Raw genomic sequence first — 3282 nt, 5'->3', positions numbered from 1 at the left:
TATAATGTATCCCAGCCCATTATTCTAGTATATGTTAGCCACATGGCTCAGTACCTCTTTCTGCGGGGCAGGTGGCAGCTTGCTTCTTCTGTGGTCTGCATAGGACTGGGAGGAATGGGCTTCTCCTTCCTAGAATTCTGTTCCCATCGTCCCACCTCTACTTCCTGTCTGGTTGACCCACCTATACTTCCTGCCTGGCCAATCATTATTTATTTAAAACATGATTGACAGAATACAAACAATTCTCCCACACTTGTAGGTGCCAGTGGGTCAATGTCATCACAAGAGAACCCACAGAAACTGGCCCATAGGAACTTACAGGGTCTGGACTCACAGCCAGAGGGTCTGTGTGGGGCCAACCTAGGTCCACTACATATGCGTGACAGGTATATAGTTTGATCTACTTATAGGACTCCTAGCAGTAAGTGCAGGGCCTGTACCTAACCTATTCCTCATACTGGGTTGCCTTGCACACCCTTAATACAAAAGGAGGAGCTTAGTCCTACCTCAACTTGATGTACCAACCATGCTTTGTTGATATTCATGGATATTCTGCCCTTTTCTGAACAGAAACAGAGGAAGAATGGATGGGAGGGGAGCAGAGGAGAGGTGAGATGAGATGAGGGAGGAGAACTGCAGTCAAGATGTAAAAGAACTGAATAAGTTTAATAAGAAAAAACAAAACGTAGAAATAGTTATATCTTTTATATAACAAATAAATATGAAGTCCCGAGTGCCTTGTAGCTGTACACCAATTCCCACTGTCACTTCTCCACCAACGCTGCCACTGCTGCCACTGGTGTTCTTAGCTTCCTCTGGCTGATGCTCTCAATTCTCCAGTCTCAACATTCAGTGTATGCATCACCCAGTCCACTGTTACTAGGCACTTGTTAGCCTTGGAAGACACTGTGCTCACCAACAACAGTCCTTCAAGGGAGCTACTGAAGCTGGTCCCTTTCACGGTGACGATGGTTTCCTGTGTCAGGACAGTTTTCTCTGGGTCCTGGGGGTGCGGCTTGTATATGAGCCTCTCATCTACTGAGACCATATTTGAAATGAGGTATTAGTGGACTTGAACGCCATTGTCTTCTTTGGGAGAGACTACAGAATGCTCTTGCATGTATGTTTTAATTCATACTGCACCAATCAGAGACATTACAACGGGAGACAGAACCCACTCTGTGCTGAGCAATCTGTGCTTACACAGCTCTACTGAGGAATCAACATGTCCGTCCAGCATATCAATGCCACCCATGCTCAGGTTCACAGGGTTGGGCATTTCTGCACTGTGGTAGCGGTAACCATCTCCTGTGGGTGATCAAAGACATGCTCTGAGGCTCAGCTCTTCGTGATGCCAGTTGCATATCTGGTGTCCCTGATTTGTTCCTTCGCATGGATGAACGTGTGTGTGTGTGTGTGTGTGTGTGTGTGTGTGTGCATATATAGTTTCTTTACCTGCTCACCGATTGATAGACATATGATCCATCTACAAATCCTGCCATTTCTATTTCCAAAATATACCTAAAATTCAGCCCCTTTCATCAACCTTATTCAAGCTACAGTCATTTCTACTAACACTCAAGCCTTGTGTCATTTAATTTCCCTATTCAAATTATCTCATGTATCCCTGTTTCAATTTTGGAAAGGGGTCAGGATCTTATCATGGTCATGTGATCTCTTCACCATTAGCTTTTGACCTTATTTCATTGTATCTCTCTTGTCCACATTGGCTCTCTTACTGTTCTTCAAATGCACCAAGTACGCACTCACTGTGGTACACTAGAAACTGGCCAAGGTAGAAACTCGCCAAGGATACACCAGCCTCAATGTCTGGAGTCTATTTGTGTGATCCTATCTTGTTTTTATTTTTGCTTGACTGAGCCCTGGACCCAGAGGCCAGGCCACGCTATGCAGGAGCTCCACCACCGAGCTGTATCTTCAGGAAAGTCATTGCAAACATGATTATGTTTTGAAATGTAGACATGGAGATGTACCTAGGATGATCTAAGGGACCTTAAATATGATTACACAGGCTCTAAACAGAGAGGTAGAGACTATGTGTCACAAACAAGAACAAGATAATAAAAAAGATAGAGCAGAGAGATATTGAAGATGCTAGACTAGATAGGGGTGCTGTGGCTACAAGCCAAGGAATTCTGCAGCTACCAGAAACTGACAGAAGCTGGAACTCCTTGAGTTGGAGTTCAACCCCAGATGTGGCCTGCTCAGACCACCGCTTTCAGACAGCCCCTGAGTTTGACAGAACCCATATGTCACATGCATTATGAAAGCACTCTGTCACTAAGCCACACCTCTAGCCCTGACTTGTTGGTTTCACCAAGTTTACTGTCATTTGACAGCAACCATATAAGAAACTCATGTAAGCATCTCTTGCCATTTCCTCCTCCTAGCATCTCCCCAAACCAGATATCACTAATGCTACTTCCACTATCTCCTTCAAGTCTGTGACCTAATACAACTTCAGAAAGGCGTCCCCCATGGCCCTATGTAAACCCCACTTGCACTCATGTATATACGCACGCATCCTTGCCATCACGATCTTCATTACTGTTCCTGTCATTATTACATTCCAACAGTCTATGTGTGTTAGCTTCCTGCTCCTAAATGCCAACTTCAGAAGAACATACACAGTTTTCCCTTGTAGTTCCTCTATACTACAAATATATAAAACAGTCCCTTTTATAGGGCAAAAGCCTGAGAACCACTTGCTGAACAAGTTTGGTTTACTTGAGTTATTTACAGCAGCTCCCCAGGAGCAATAGGTGCTGTCTGATTTGGCGTTCATCGTCTATTTTTAACAACACACACAAATGAGCCACCACAAATACCTTGGTCTAATCTTGCTTAAAGAAGGTTGGATCTGGGGCTGACAGCGTAGTTCAGTGGCTGAGAGTGCAAGCTGTTCTTGCAGAGGATCCACGATCAGTCCCCAGCACCAGAACCAGGTGGCTTACAATAGCCTGTAACTTCCCAGGCACCTACATTCTTGCATGCAAGTCCCTACACACACACACACACACACACACACACACACACACACACACACACACTGAAAATAAGTCATTATTTTATAAGTCAGACAAAGATAGAAGCTCTAAAAGTCAACAGTGCCCTACAATAGCATTACAGTTCAGGAAGCAGTCCCCTAAGTATATTCTGGATTTCACAAGTCTCATCTTTGGGGCAGTGCCCAGGTGTCAACATTATTTTAGGAAAAAAAAACTAAGCAGCTGGATTTCAGAGCTACCTCAGATGTTTTTT

The 3282-nt window shown here is 44.3% G+C and overlaps 1 pseudogene; it reads right to left on the bottom strand.

Moving 5' to 3' along the window:
* Positions 1-764: 764 nt before the first annotated feature.
* On the bottom strand, positions 765-2806 carry LOC125398327 (PRELI domain containing protein 3B-like; annotated as a pseudogene).
* Between the last annotated feature and the right edge of the window lie 476 nt (positions 2807-3282).

The sequence above is a fragment of the Myodes glareolus genome, chromosome 5 (genome assembly GCF_982192425.1).
Source record: "Myodes glareolus chromosome 5, mMyoGla1.1, whole genome shotgun sequence".
Taxonomy (NCBI): Eukaryota; Metazoa; Chordata; class Mammalia; order Rodentia; family Cricetidae; genus Myodes; species Myodes glareolus.
This window is presented reverse-complemented; position numbering and strand designations above follow the sequence as displayed.